Raw genomic sequence first — 16,699 nt, forward strand, 5'->3', positions numbered from 1 at the left:
TTCAAATGGTTCTGAGTACCATGGGACTTAACATCTGAGGTCATCAGTTCCCTAGAACTTAGAACTACTTAAACCTAACTAACCTAAGGATATCACACACATCCATGCCCGAAGTAGGGTTCGAACCTGCGACCGTAACGGTCGCGCGGTTTCTGACTGAAGCGCTTAGAACCGCTCGGTTACACAGGCCGGCTGTTACCTTCCTGTCTGGTACTTAAAAATAAACGCTATTTATAGCAAAATTGAAATTGTCAATGTATAGTTCAGGTTTTATTCCAAAATTGTTGATGTTTTAGTACAAAAAAGAAAACAGTACACGTATTTCATATAGCACTAGAAAACGCTATACTCAACGAAAGGGTAAAATAAAACGTAAAACAAAAATGCGTCAAACATCATTTCAGTACTTCGTCGAACTGATATATAACACGTTTCTGATAAACATATTTCGCATTTATCCATAATAACAGGAACGCTTGCCTTTCTTCGTGATTTAGAACGTTCTACTGAGTGCAAAATAGCAATACTAAATATAATTTTGTGTGCGTAAAGTGTACTTGCATCAAAATTGTTTTGGTTTCATAAGGGCGCAGTAGTTACGCGATTAACAACTTTTTATTACTTATAAAATGCAATTTATGTTCTGAAAGGATATAAATAAGTAATTGACTACCACTGAATGAAGTACGGCTTTAATTACGTAAAAAAAAAGTAGTTGTCCTCGGCTGCTAGTTTCTCTCACTGCCCTTTTTGTCTCACACACAGCCATACTACCGCTGATCAAACAATTTGCTACGTCACTTATTTAGCGTACCAAAACTACTAGCCGTAGTTTTTGTAGAGCGGAACTCTAGACCATACAGATCAATGTGCAACGCGAATCTCACCGGGACTTGCCGCTTTTATTATTCCCGAGAAGCGATACGAAAATACACTCCTGGAAATTGAAATAAGAACACCGTGAATTCATTGTCCCAGGAAGGGGAAACTTTATTGACACATTCCTGGGGTCAGATACATCACATGATCACACTGACAGAACCACAGGCACATAGACACAGGCAACAGAGCATGCACAATGTCGGCACTAGTACAGTGTATATCCTCCTTTCGCAGCAATGGAGGCTGCTATTTTCCCTCGGAGACGATCGTAGAGATGCTGGATGTAGTCCTGTGGAACGGCTTGCCATGCCATTTCCACCTGGCGCCTCAGTTGGACCAGCGTTCGTGCTGGACGTGCAGACCGCGTGAGACGACGCTTCATCCAGTCCCAAACATGCTCAATGGGGGACAGATCCGGAGATCTTGCTGGCCAGGGTAGTTGACTTACACCTTCTAGAGCACGTTGGGTGGCACGGGATACATGCGGACGTGCATTGTCCTGTTGGAACAGCAAGTTCCCTTGCCGGTCTAGGAATGATAGAACGATGGGTTCGATGACGGTTTGGATGTACCGTGCACTATTCAGTGTCCCCTCGACGATCACCAGTGGTGTATGGCCAGTGTAGGAGATCGCTCCCCACACCATGATGCCGGGTGTTGGCCCTGTGTGCCTCGGTCGTATGCAGTCCTGATTGTGGCGCTCACCTGCACGGCGCCAAACACGCATACGACCATCATTGGCACCAATGCAGAAGCGACTCTCATCGCTGAAGACGACACGTCTCCATTCGTCCCTCCATTCACGCCTGTCGCGACACCACTGGAGGCGGGCTGCACGATGTTGGGGCGTGAGCGGAAGACGGCCTAACGGTGTGCGGAACCGTAGCCCAGCTTCATGGAGACGGTTGCGAATGATCCTCGCCGATACCCCAGGAGCAACAGTGCCTCTAATTTGCTGGGAAGTGGCGGTGCGGTCCCCTACGGCACTGCGTAGGATCCTACGGTCTTGGCGTGCATCCGTGCGTCGCTGCGGTCCGGTCCCAGGTCGACGGGCACGTGCACCTTCCGCCGACCACTGGCGACAACATCGATGTACTGTGGAGACCTCACGCCCCACGTGTTGAGCAATTCGGCGGTACGTCCACCCGGCCTCCCGCATGCCCACTATACGCCCTCGCTCAAAGTCCGTCAAGTGCACATACGGTTCACGTCCACGCTGTCGCGGCATGCTACCAGTGTTAAAGACTGCGATGGAGCTCCGTATGCCACGGCAAACTGGCTGACACTGACGGCGGCGGTGCACAAATGCTGCGCAGCTAGCGCCATTCGACGGCCAACACCGCGGTTCCTGGTGTGTCCGCTGTGCCGTGCGTGTGATCATTGCTTGTACAGCCCTCTCGCAGTGTCCGGAGCAAGTATGGTGGGTCTGACACACCGGTGTCAATGTGTTCTTTTTTCCATTTCCAGGAGTGTAGATATTTTATAGTGCGGGGCGAAAGCCATTGAACTGACACAGAACGGAATTCAGAAACTGTGAATTATTTTACTAATGTCATACGGACTCCACGTCAGTGTGTGAAATGATGGAGTTCTACCTTGATCGGTAAAGACAAAACTTACTTACACAATTTTGTGACGTGAGAATTGCATGCTACAATAGCAGTATTTACGCTCTGAAAAATTTGGTGACCCCGTTTCGTGGATTGCGAACAGAAAAGATCTGCCGCCTGTGCGATTCTCAATCAGTATGAGAATTCGATACTTCACCCGAAATGCAAAGGCGAGTTGTACAATGAACAGGAAATAGATTGACGAGCCCTGTTAAAGAAAATATGTGGCGGTCATAATAGCAAGAAACCAAATGGAAAGTTTTTGCCTTGCCATGGAACAGCATTTTAATCAGTTTTCCAGCTTTCTACTACTAATGAGATGAAGCATGTATTTCCCATGCTTTTCATCCCCAATTTTGTACTGGACCATTGTTAGGTTTCTGGTCTTGTGCTATGAGTGAAATTGCGAAGTATGTCCACAAAACTTACACAGGTGTAGCTGATTTCGGTCTTACATCAGATCAAATCAGAAACATAATGAAAACGACAAATTAAACATTAACAAGTTAATAATAATATTATTAACAAGCAGTAGACAAGAAATCACAATTGTTTCTTCAGTTTCTGAAATTTGTCGCTAGTCAAATAGTTCAGTTTAGTTAACGAGCTACATCTACTTTTACACACTCTTCTAGCCAGGGTGGTTTCTCAAAAGGGGTGCGTATTCATTTCAAAGGTGCAATGGTTCCGAACAAATCTTAAATTTACGTTCATCACCGATTCAATGGGAAATGTCTCTCGTCTCGCATGAGCCTTCACTGGAATGAAACGGATGGACGCTTGTCTACGTACGAAAATCACCTGCACAGAATTTTGCTTGTCTTAGGGCTGTAATTGAGACTACTGTGCAAAATTTTTATTCGGATGCGTTAACTTTCTCGAACAGACCTACTGTTCAGTTACACTGGAGGAGAAAATTCGTTCTCTCGGAAAGTGATACAGTGAGATTATAACTTCCCTCGCTTTCATTCGACGATTTGTCAATAATATATGCTGTTGCACAGTGATCGTCTCTCTGTAATTCAGCATTTAGTCGTGCAGTACAGTTATAACAGCGGAAATCAAATACTACTGTGATGCTATTTCAGACAGACTTCTTTGTTGTTTGAATGTAAAAGGAAAAAACGTCGATGAAAATCAGTAAAATTCCTAGTGAAGGTCGTGAGCTGGAACTTCTCTGAGGACATTTTTTAGTTTCACTGACCCAAACTTTTACAAAGCAGTATATTATAATTTCATGAACACTGAAATTAAAACATGTGGTGACTACTCAGTGGTGTAATATAAAGCAATGGAAGTCAAAGGCATAGCATGTGTGTGATGAAATGTAATGTACAATGTGTGGACCTTTTTAGAAGGTTATTAACCTCAGTTGTCTGCATGGAATTGGTTTTCAGCGTATAAATAGAGAAAAGTTACTCAGTATTATAATATTATTTTCAGTTGCCACCACGTCATTTAGGGATGGGAAAATGAGACACGTTAAAACCGATACCTGTATTTTAGTTCTGGATAACCGGCATATTTCGGTATATGAGGAGATCAGTGTTTAACGTCCCGTCGACAACGAGGTCATTAGAGACGGTGCGCAAGCTCGGGTGAGGGAAGGATGGGGAAGGAAATCGGCCGTGCCCTTTCAAAGGAACCATCCCGGCATTTGCCTGAAGCGATTTAGGGAAATCACGGAAAACCTAAACCAGGATGGCCGGAGACGGGATTGAACCGTCGTCCTCCCGAATGCGAGTCCAGTGTGCTAACCACTCGCTCGGTATTTCGGTATATATTTGGTGTCGGTTGTAACATATGTTTTTTTTTATTTTTTACTAATAACAGAGTAAAAAACAACTACCCTTAGCAGTAGTGCTATTACCTTTCGTTTTTAAATAAACCTTTTTTTTTTTTTAAAAAAGGAGTAATTTTTATTCATAATGTTGGCATTGCTTTGGAATATGTCGTTATTGTAGAAAATGGGAAAAGCGATTGGTGCCGACAGAATCGGGTAACAAACACATGGCATGAGACTTGTTACATCATTGCTGAGACAATAATGGCCGGCCGAGGTGGCCGTGCGGTTCTAGGCACTACAGTCTGGAACCGCGTGCCGCTACGGACGCAGGTTCGTATCCTGCCTCGGGCATGGATGTGTGTGATGTCCTTAGATTAGTTAGGTTTAAGTAGTTCTAAGTTCTAGAGGACTGCTGACCTCAGATGTTAAGTCCCATAGTGCTCAGAGCCATTTGAACCATTTTTGAGACAATAATGTCCTCAATTGCCGTGTGTCGTGGCTTAAGATACGTGCAATGCGCAAGACTGGTCCCCATCTCGTCTGTTAAGGTAGCTTCTCGCTGTCTCGTAGCCGGACATCCGTAGTACCGCAGAGTTGTACCAAACCTAGTGTGGAAATATGTTTACCAAGTAACGTGGCTCTGAGCACTATGGGACGCAACATCTTAGGTCATAAGTCCCCTAGAACTTAGAACAACTTAAACCTAACTAACCTAAGGACATCACACACACCCATGCCCGAGGCAGGATTCGAACCAGCGACCAAGTAACGTAGCAATGGAGTACAACGCTTCATTTGCTTTAAGAGACTGAGAATATCTGCCACTTCTGTGAAATAATAAAAGACGAAGGAAATTAAGGGAACAGTTATAACCTAAAAACTTAACAACAGTTCATTCATAGTACACAGCAGAAATAAAAAAGGGAGCTGATCTGTTGCATGTGAACACATAATATACATTTCTCTCCTTATAGTTCATGAAGACGGACAAATTAACGTGAAAAATAAAATTGTCGAAATGCCCAAATAGTGGTATGCCCCCTGATTACAAATTGATTCTTTAGTTTCAAAAAAATTAGAATCAGTGGGTGAATATTGGTGCCTTTCTACTTTTCGAGAAAAGCAGCCATCACTGGACGGGCTAAGTTTTATATTATTTTCTATATATATTATTTTCTATATATCTTGAAACTGAGTGAGTCAATTTTTTTCAATCTTTGTTCCATTTCTGCGTTTGTTACTTGAAATGATATCGGGTATTTCATAAAAAGAGTATTTTTATCGGTTTTAACAGTAGCATTAAACTGGCGTAGAGCAAAAACGTTACAACAAAAACCAGCTGTTTCAGCGATAACCGCCATCCCTAAAGTGAGAATGCAATGTCCATTTACCACAAACATGTTACAAAGTTTCATCTGAACCACGTCACTCGTTGCAGTAAAATTCGCCCTCAGTCTTCTGCGTCCATCGTAGTAGTTTCACACTTCTCATATTTCGAAATTTTGTACTTCTACGAATTCCTTAAGGGGGGTAGGTCGTCAAACGGACTGACTTGGAGCAGGAGAGGCACCAGAGGACATTTTAATTTCCATTGTCTATACTTTTACCAATAAATTCATTAAACTTTATCAGCATGACCAGGAAGGATTCGGGATTCACACTCATAGCAGTGGAAGTTCAAAAAATAACGAAATAAATGTTTTTACCTGTGAAATCTCTTCATTTTTTCACTTACTATTGGCTGCATTTGTTGCTGTAGGTACACCGTTCTTCATAAGTAACAGAGATTCTTCGATGAATTTTGCACAGCATGCAGGCCATACTTACAGGTACATGAAACTCTAGGATTTTTAAATCTATTAAAACTCTGGTAAAAATTGAGATAACTAAGTGTAAAATTAAAGTTTTTTCTAAACACAAAGTTTAAAATGTAACAGCTCATTCATTTTTTCATAAATTAAATAAATTATTGAGTTTCATACCCCTGTAAGTATGGTTTGTATGCCGTGCAAAATTCATCGAAGAATCTCTCTTATTTATGAAGAAAAGTTTACCTATAGCAACAAATGCAGCCAGTAGTAAGTGAAATAATTATGAAATTTCACATGTAAAAAAATTATTTTGTTATTTTTTTAACTTCCACTGCTTTGAGTGTGAATCCTGAGTCCTTCCTGGTCATAGTGACCAAGTTTTATGAATTTATTTGTAAAAGTATAGACAGTGGAAATTAAAATGATCTGTGGTACCTCACCTGCTCCAAGTCGGCCCGTTTGACGCCCTATCCCCCTTAAGAGTCAAAGAAGTTGTTGATTTCATAAGAGACAGTACTGTGACACTATTTCAGCTTAGTTTTGGCAAACAACGAGTTTCTTCGTCTTCGTACGTACTACGCAAGCTACTGTACAGTGCATGGCGGCGGATGCTTCCTACTGTTGTTGGTCGGTCCTTTTACTGTCCCACTCGTAGGTATTTTTGGTTGTCACTCGCAGAATTATTTATTTATGTTAGTGATGTTTACGTCTGTTAAGGAGCACTACCATCGCACTGGTTACCTCGGTTTATTACATTTTAAGGGATTGAATATTTTGAATAAGCGGGTAGAAATGTGAATAGTTTACTGCTTCCGTAACCGGATTTTAGCTGTTGTATTAGGACTCCCTATTTTCGTGGCAAACTTCCCTTTTCAGGCACCTTTGGCGTGTCTTATGCTATGTTTCACTTCAGAAGTGTGATCATTTATTTAGAGACTCCCGCCACCTCGCGTAGGGGGTGGTGCTCCTCTCCTGAAAACGCTCAAGAGAAAATATTACGACAGGTCCTAGAAGGAAGTGCACCTTATGATACCAGTGAGCTGAATAAACGCGAACTTGCACAATGCAAACTTCAGCCTTGAAAATTTTTCAGTAACGCCCTTAATTTGGAAAACATCGATGTTAATTCAGGTCTTTACAAAATAGGATACATAATCGTCAATATCAATAATGCATGACGAAAGGAAATATTTACTAATGATTGTTCGAAATTCTTTCGTTTCCATATTGATCAGAAATTGAATTAGAAATCCTTTATTATAGATGTTGACTCCTGAGTTCTTCAGCGTTACCTCTAGATCTAATTGATAATTTCATTGACGAAAGCATCAGAATATTGGCTTCCTCTTCATACTTCCGTAAATAAATGTCACATGGAATATTGTTTTTGGGACAGCCCTACACACAGTTGCAAAGTATTTAATATACAGAAACGCGTAGGAATGATAATGTCACGTGCTCATCCCCTATCCGCATGTAGGCAACTGTGTATAAATCTAGAAGTACTAGTAACTGGCTCACAGTATGATTGCCCTCTTAAGAAATCTATCAATAACCAGCCACGATTTGAAAATCCCTTGTGAATTACAGGTGTCTAAAGACAATAAAAATAATTTTCAAAATAAATTGTAGTGATTTCTGCTTCACTGATCCTCCTACTCCATAGATGAATTTCAGAATAGATAATATCTGTATGTGATTGAATTAAATTTTCTTAAATTTTACAGTAGACGGAGTTTTTTTTTGTGTAAATCGCCAATATGTCATCAACAGAGAAAATCTGTCATATTTGTAGCTCTTCCTACACGTTCTGTATGCTAGCGAGTAGCCTGCTGCAAATATTGTCCAAGGAACAAGCAACCGACTTACAAGAATTCTTTTAATATTTTTTTATTTATTTTTGTGATTCCTTGCCTCAGTGTGCAAAAACGGAACCCCTGTAGGACAACTTTAAATCAGTCTTTCTTTCTGTCTGTCTGTGACACTGTCAAGAACCTTTTTTCTCAGGAACGAGAGGACGTATGAATTTGAAGTTCAGTCAAGAGATACTGCCATTTATGTTACCTATTTAGATTCTCGCTATCTCACTCATCATAACCGATAAGGTAGTTCCCACTGACGTAGAACTACGAAATTTGGCAAGAAGCGAGATTCAATAGCAAAGGTAAAAAAACCTGGAAATCGTTGAATTGTAATTCTATCACATATAAAACGTATTTTTGCCATTAGAAAGTACATTGAGTTCATCATGCGTCGAAACATAATTAGACGATCATTATTTCATGCAACAAAAAATGTAATTTGTGGTCATGTTTTAGTAAGTAAAAAAAAATATTTTATTAGGTCTTCTGTACCTACATGTATAAACTGCAGTCCTCTGCCAGCTTCTTTTTGTATGACTGAGGAACTTCTGTTGAGATTTTGGCATGGTCTTGGAATTCCCGGGACCGATATCTTGCCACTATCTATATCGAAAACCCGAAAAAAATCACTGTGTTTCTCAATTCTCAGGATGGGTTAATTAGGTTTGCACGGAACCCTCAGAACTTGGGCTCTTTTTTTTTCGTTCGGTTCGCTCATCGATCAGCCACACAGTGTTTTGCTTGAATATTTTAGCTGTTGTTCTGTTGCAGTCTTTTTACCAGGAGAGCGCATTTTTTTAGCATGACATTTATGGGAACTTTAGTGTATTTTATGCTTCTTCATGAAAGCGAGTGAGACTGACCTGAAGGTTATCAGGTTTTAGAGATTCTGGATTTTAGAAACTAAAATTTTGAACCTTTTTAAGGACATTCCTTTTTAAACATTTGATCTAGTGAATTGACCGTCACCTACTTAGCTCCATAATCCTACAGAAACAAAAAACATCAAAGTGTCCTACTTACTGTCCATTTCGTTTTCTGTACCACGGTTTTCATCAAAATTTCATTCGTCTGCATAATGATTGCTGTATGGGCCGAAGTCAAGGCTTGATGAACACACAGACAAATTTCCACGCGTGAAATATTTTTGGAGCAAACCAAAACAAAGCGTTGTACAGAAACTGGAAATGCGACAAAGTAAAATAAATGTATACTAAGTGTGTGTCCAGTATCGTGCCATTTCTCTTGGCGCTAATGTTATGTGTAACCGTTATCAACATGGTTATCAAGTTACGTAGTGTGATGATAAGATTTCGCTGACGAGAAAGCGTCCTTGTGAATTGTTGTTGTAAGGAACTGAAATGGTTTAACGCTTTCATTCTTCAGTCTCGTGTTTCACTGCCTCTTTCAGCAGCATCGATTCTGCACTGTTGTAACGTCTGAAATACCCCATGTTCGCATTACTTTAAGTATAATTTCATTCACGCAGTTTTATCCGTTTTTTTACACTAGTAGTTTAAAAACTACATGCACAGTTCTGGTACTAACAACACGGATGCTAAAATACGATCAACGGGTGCTGGTTTCACGGATTTAATGGACAAGAAGAAAACTTAAGTGGTATTACAGCAGACTTCGAAACTTGATAAGTTTGTGGTTAATTAAGCTGGAAGATCCAGTTATATTCCTCATTGTAAAGTCTATAACTTTATTTATTGTAAAGTCTGTAAGTTTTTTTCTTCCAACTAGGGACCAACAATTTGTATAAAATTATTAAGTGATGTAATTTTCCTTTATTTAGATGTAATTCTTAATTAAAGCCTTTACTTCTGACTGTATGCGTACTGACAGCTTAAAAATACTCCTATATGCAGGAATCAGCTGATCATGTTGGACGTATAGACTTTTCTCTAATTATTACAACCAAATACAGGAAAAATGATTTTGCTTCGTAATTTTATACTTAAGAGTCGTTTCCGCGTCAGCCTCTTCCAGTAAGATGACATTACCATTTATTGCTTTGCTGTTCATTTGCAGCATGCGTGTAACTATTCCATTAGTGGATGGGGACATAGCGTTGCACGGTCTGAGGCTAATTTGTAAATTAAAATCTATTACTTTATAACAGTAATTAAATCGAAATAGAAAATTGTTGTAAGCTGAACACTATCAGAAACCTTAAAGTATGCTTTATTACTGTCTTATATAGTGAAAGAAAGGCATAATTACTGGTTTCAATCAATAGAATATGTGTGAATGAAACAAAAAGTACAGTATTAAGAAAAAGAACGCTACCATACGTATCTCGATAGAAAACTACGTTTTCACTTCCGCAACGCAGTGTGTGTCAGGCTTACAAACGCAAGTATATTATCATTACTGTTCTTGGCACACGAAGCAAGGGTTCATCTCTTTCAGATGGAATGGTCACTGATCTCGAGATTGAATCACACAATATTATCATTCATCTGATACGTGAAAAAAGCTGTTTTGTAACGCTGATCGACCACAGCAATCCAGAAACGTGGAAAAGATTCCTTATTACTGTATTAGATCCTGAAAGTAGCGTATAATACCGTTTATAGTCAGTGATGACCGTTTTCAGACGTTTATGTAAAGTACGGAAATACGCACTAAATTTCTACTGATATCAATAGCACCTAACCAACCAACGTACTTTTAACTTGTAAATTTGACGGCGTTAGATATTTTCGCTTGTTGGGTTGTTGCATACGATTGACATCGGCGGTAATTCTGTACATATCTTTATATTTTACTCATAAAATTTATTTCAAAGTATCAGTAGGAACAATATTGTATGATGAGATGTGCTGAACCATTAGTTCACAGCATTGAGTGGAAGGAAAAATGGAAAACACTGTTTTCTATCTGGACACACAGCGTTATATTCTGTCTAATACTATTCTACAGCACTTATTTGTCCTACTTATGAACACCTGCAGTAGCGCGAGGACTTCTTTTCTCACGGCTGCAGTAGCATAGTAGAAAACGGACGGGACGAGGTGTCAAGCCAACTCGTAACAATGCAGTCACATCATCAAAACATTTTCTTAAAGTAGACACTATAACAGGTGGATAGAAAGGATGATGGAAGAGAATTTCAGAATAGATGAAGTACCATACAATAAGACAACTGTTAAACGGGAAATTTTGCACTTTACTTCCTGCTATCAGTAATCATAACTCAAAACATATTTCCGACTGTAACTGATGTGTTTCTTTTCTTCAGTGTCCTAATTCTGCAGAACCGAAACTCATTATACCTAAGATCGTTTCCTACCAGTCTTATGTATTATACGGAGGGTGAACTCCAACTTCACAAACAAAATTTCATAGGCTGTTCACAGATATTTTCTGAGTATTTTGCTATACGGGAGCAATGGTATCCGGTTCGTTACAGAGTGAAAATATAATTATGAGTTATTGTGTGTTACCCCTTCAATCTCTTTTTTTTTTCCTGTGATAGTACCTACACAACAGTTAAGAACCTTATGATATGCAACTGCCAAAAGGTACAACACAGAATAATACAGCAACCCTGATGTGTAGGTCTGACAGTACTGTGATGCGTTTGCCGTCGCTGTGGGAACACCTGGCCGGTTTCACACAGTGTGTCCATCTTCTGAACATTTCTCGTAGTTACAGAGTTTTACTGTCACATAGTGAAACTGATAGTATTCCGTTAAGCCTGCTTACCGTGGAGTAACTACGAGAAATGATCAGACAATGCGCGACACTGACCGAAACCGATGAGCATCAAATGATAAAAATAGCGATCGACAGACGGAAAATAAGCCCTTCCTTTTCGGGAATTTTCCTGTTCAATCACTTGAGAACCAAGAAAGTTCTTCCAGTAACTGAATATTGTTCGAGGTAGAGCTGCGCAACTTGTCATTCCACGAAACTACGATTGACTGGAAAATTTATATAGGGTTTGATAATCTTCATCAAGAGGATGGTTTAAACACAATGCTGCTTCATACGTGTGTGTCTAGAGAGAAAATTTTAGGCGCTCTAATTCTACTTTTTGAAAAATCACGTTTTCGGTGCATCTGTGTTCTTGGGTAATATGTTGCATGATGTCGCTAGATTTTTTTCCAAGCGGCAAATCATTCGGCTCTAGCCACTCCTGTAACAGTACTTTAATACATTTTCCTGTTCCATTTTCAAACGATAGCATTCACTTTATACCTGCTGCAGTCTTTTTCTAAAATTACAAAAATTACTCTGAAAAGGTTAGATTTTTCCAACAAGTCATGTACTTAGGAACGCATACTGTATGCAAATTTAAAGTGTTGCAACCGAGAAAAATCGTGACCGTGATGTATTTAATAGTCTACGTGCTACATCATTACTCTACTGCATACTAATACTTAGGAAGTGAAATCAGATTAAGACGAAGTATTATCAAAAATCAGTTACAAGCTTAAAACATTTTGTAATAGAAGATATTGGCAACTAACAAAAGATACATTTTTCGTTACAGAGAAAATTGTTGAGAGGTTGAAGAAACTGTTCATCTGAAAATATCACGCGTTCCGTGGTAAAAACATTTTCCGCTTCGAAGTAAAAGATGGTGCGTGACGAATGAAGTACGTGTTAACATGCTAAACGTTATGAAACTACTTTTAAAAATATACAAAATTTTACGTACCATGAAACTTTCTACCTGAAGAATTACAAATCTCTTCAAAGTAGTTACAATATACTGTACAGCACTTCAATATGTAAAACTCGTAATATTTCCAACCGCTGCACAAAACACAACTTCGTGTCTCACGACAACAACAACACTAGAAATTTGTGAAAACTGCAAAAGATTGAAACTCCGACCAGCTAAAATTGTAAAGCCATTTCATGTACTTCCAGCGTATACGACTGACTTCTTTTGTTTTAAATATGCTGCTGAAATATTATCACCTAAGAGTGTCATACTCATCCATCTCAAGTAGTCATTAAAAATTATTAGTGTGGACAGAAGAATGGTAAAATATCATTATCGTCAAAAGAGGAAAGACCTGTTGATGATGATGTAATTTCTTCCTAAACATCGTAGGTAATTCTGCAGTAAATTTCGCAACATCTAATCAGAAGGATGGAGGTGTGTAAAAACCAGGAGTAAATACTAAAAATATTTTTTCTTGAAATTAACTTTGTTGGTCTCCTGGAAGGAGGTATGTGGAATGGTTTTTGGTTGCTACAGTTCTAAAAGTTAAAATATTACTGCTATATTTCTGTACTGGTATTGCCACAAATAAAACGTAGTGCTTTTGTATTAATGCCTCTCGAAACAAAGACTTCCCTGTTGGCACATAGAACCAGTCAGTGCCCCGGTATGGCACTTAGAACCTTCTCTATAGATTATTTATTTTCTGTTTTGTCTATTTTTTGCAATGATGAGGTGAGAATCATAAATTGTGGATGCAAATAAGTTGTATACAAAAAGATATACATCGTTTTTTCTACTCTTCATAAAGATTTTGTAATGGGTCACAATGTCATGACATGAACGATTCATGTAAATCTAACTTGATCAGTATTCGGGCGCTACCATACCTGTCTTAATTCTCACGTATCTAAATAGCGGAATAAGCCGGTGTCTGAAGATGGATTTTGGGCCGAAACTATTTACGATTGAATTAGTTGTCTTATCACTTTAAAATCAGCCTTGCATTAGTGTTTCTTAGCGATGCAGTCACATAAATGCACTTACAGGGACTTACACAGTCTAGAAATACTGATTTAGGAAGCACAGAAACCGTCTTTTAATATATTAGGGTGTCATTACAGTTTCGATTGATTACCAGGTCGTCTTCAGATGCCTGAATATGTCACAATGTAATTCTCCACCTGATCAGAATCGAAGAGGCGGTCACAATCTCCCACACTGGCGCATAGCCGATCGTTTCCTGTACCTGCACCTACCAACTACACATTTCACACCGGAGGCGAAAATTACTGCTTCCATCAAGAATCCACCTTGAGACGCTCGCTTGCGAGGCGTGAACCCCGCCACCAGACTATATAGACAGGTCACAGAAATTTGTCACAGAGCTATGCACAGTAACGAACAGGACCTGTCAATACTTGCCTCAAATGTACACACACACGCCAGTTCGTCACCGACACGGCAGTAGCGTGCTATTGGAGTTATTCCGTCTTTCGCGACTGTGTTGAAGCTTTTTTGTTTTTGGAGCAGGCTGGTTTCGCTTTTATTTATAGAATCGTCAGTCGTCAGCTATTTTTGCTCCCACATTATTTTCAAGCTTTCTATACGCGTTCGATTTATAGCATACAGCATTGCAAGAGTTTACTACAGTCACAAAGACGGAATAACTCTCATATTACTTCCAAAACTGCGACTGCGGAAGAGAGATCCTCGAAAACGAAAAGATAACATGATAGAGTGCTGTTTCTCACGTATTGGAAAAGAAGAACATGCTGGTGTCTGAAAATGGGATCATTAGCTTAGGACCAAAACTATCTGCAGTTAGATAAATATTTCGTTTATGGGAACTGTATTTTTTACAGAATTTTACATACCGTTGTAACTTCAAAGTCTGCCTATATCACAAGGCTGCTTCCTCATTCTTACTACCACACACACTTAACGTTGGCATTTTGTAAGAAAATGTGCAACAAACTCACGATTAGCAAGCTGGACATCTCCTGATGCCTGTACCTACCGACTTCGCGGTTCTCAACAAGGCAAAAAATGATTGCCCCCACAAGGAACCCGACCAGAGACCTCCACTCGGAAAACACTAAACATGCCACCGGAGTGTATAGCAAGGCGATATAGATTACTGCACTCGGCCACCGAAATTTGTCGCACAGTAGGGGCCACATACCAGAGCCTTCCTTACAACACTTGTTTCACACTTGGGCGCAAACGCACACACGCAAGCGCAAGCGAGTTGCTAGGAAGTCATCTACATAGTGGAAGAGTTCTGTTTGTTGTATATTTGAAAAGATTAATATTTTTATGTCTGACGATGGGATTAGGAACGAAACTACCCGTGGATAAATAAATATTTTATGTAATGAAACTGTTCTTAGCGCTTCGAGATCGATCACTTGCCACCAGAATAAAGACTCTACGAATGACGTGTCTCTATATAACCATACAACCATACGAAAACTTCCCTAGCGGCTGAACGCATTATAATTTAATGTATCTACAAATTAACGTAAATATTCTCTCATATGAGAACGAAGTTTTCGCGACGACACTGTTGTGTAAAGCATTGTTTCGGACTCCTTGTAGTAACTGTTCTTGGTAAAAACTCGAGCTTTCAATTATTACCACCACAGACGTCGTCAGGAGCAGTTGACGGAGGCAAAGGTGGTAATCGTCGAAAGCTGTAGGTTTAATCTAGAACCGACGTAGCAACAAGTCCGAGAATGTTTTCAACATTTATCGTATGATAGGAACGTGAGTCATGAACGCTCACGCGAGCGGATGTGTGTGTGTGTGTGTGTGTGTGTGTGTGTGTGTGTGTGTAGTTATGTTTTTTATTTACTATGATAGCCGTTGTCACTATAATATGTAGCATGTCATGTATCGAAAGGTGACTGTATGGATCATGTCTGAGGACCACCAACAATAATACTAGTAATAATAATGATAATAATAATAATAATAATAATAATAATATGGTTCAAATGGCTCTGAGCACTATGGGGCTTAACATCTGTGGTCATCAGTCCCCTAGAACTTCGAACTACTTAAACCTAACTAACCTAAGGACATCACACACATCCATGCCCGAGACACGATTCGAACCTGCGACCGTAGCGGTCACGCGGTTCCAAACTGAAGCGCCTAGAAGCGCACGGCCACAACGGCCGGCAATAATAATAATAATAATAATAATTAATTTTCTGTTGAGTTATGTTCGTCGGATTTAAAAAAAATGTTCCGGATGCTGTGTCGTGGTTAGATGAATTTTTTATTGAAACACAACGTTTCGTCCCCATCTGCGGAGGACATCTTCAGAGGTAATTGTAACTTTTTCGAACGTCCGATGCACACCCTGACTTCAAAGTCAGAGACGTTAGTAGCTAGCCAAGGAGAGCGTCGGACGTTCGATAAAGTTAGAACCCCCTTTGAAGATATTTTCTAAGAACGTAGGGTTTCAATGAGAGATAGATCCGACCAGACATAATGGCCCAGAACATTTAACAAGTCTGACATTTCCATCCCTAAAAGATTCCTTTTTGCAATTTTTGTTGTCGTTACAACTTTAAAATCTGCTTGTCTCACTAGAGTGGTTCTCGTTCTTCCCCACAGGATCCTTAATGATTCCCTTTCGTCATCTCATGCCACCAGTACCTACTGATAGGACGGTTCTCACCAGAATCTAAGATTATTGTTCCTATCTCGACTCGAACCAGGGGCACGAGAAGCGGAAACGCTGCCACCGGACTGTATAGATGGACGACACAGTACCCTACCCGACCACCGAAATTTGTCCCATAAGCAGTTGCGATAAGGAGCAGGCCCACATGTCAACACCTGTCACATGCGCACGGAGCACTAAATCATATATTTGTTTAACAGGGGGTAGTTTCGGTCCTAAGCCCATCCTCGGGCACCAGAATAGTTTTCAAGTACGAGAGGAACAGCAATCTCTCGCTGCCTTCGTGAGGTACTGCTAGATATTCTTGCGCGCGCGCCTGCACACGGGCGCAGCAGTACCTCACGAAGGCAGCGAGAGATTGCTG

Source organism: Schistocerca americana, chromosome 10 (genome assembly GCF_021461395.2).
Source record: "Schistocerca americana isolate TAMUIC-IGC-003095 chromosome 10, iqSchAmer2.1, whole genome shotgun sequence".
Classification (NCBI taxonomy): Eukaryota; Metazoa; Arthropoda; class Insecta; order Orthoptera; family Acrididae; genus Schistocerca; species Schistocerca americana.